The sequence below is a fragment of the Capsella rubella genome, unplaced genomic scaffold (assembly GCF_000375325.1).
Source record: "Capsella rubella cultivar Monte Gargano unplaced genomic scaffold, Caprub1_0 scaffold_11, whole genome shotgun sequence".
NCBI lineage: Eukaryota > Viridiplantae > Streptophyta > Magnoliopsida > Brassicales > Brassicaceae > Capsella > Capsella rubella.
Window position 1 is genome coordinate 56189 of NW_006238913.1, and position 492 is coordinate 56680.

The following is a 492-nucleotide window of genomic DNA, read 5'->3' on the forward strand; positions in this document are numbered from 1 at the left end:
ATGACTCAATATCACCATTCCCTGGACTTCTTTTGTTCTCTCCATAACCAAATCTTTGAGGAACTTCTGATAAGGAGGGACAAGTGCGAATGTGTCCAGCAATGGCATTCTCAACTCAATCTCTCTCAATTGCTTTTCAAATAAAACCTTATACTTCTCAGCTTGCTGCTTTTTGAATCGTCCTGGAAATGGTAGAGGTGGTTTGTATGGTGGGGGAACGTATCTCGCAGGCTTATCCTTGGATGCTGCAGGTGTTTCAGCATGTTTCTCAGCAGGTTGAGGAGCTTCTTCAGGTACGACTTCTGATTCTTCCAAAGGAACACTCGGATCTTCATTCTGACATACATCCTCCCCTTCCAAGTCTTCACTGTCCTCAGTGACTACAACAGGTCCTTGTCTGGGAGGCAAGTTTTTACCGCTCCTCAGCGTGATGGCATGAGCAAACTCCTTAGGATTCTGAACAGCTTTTCCTGGAAGTTGGCCAGGTTTACC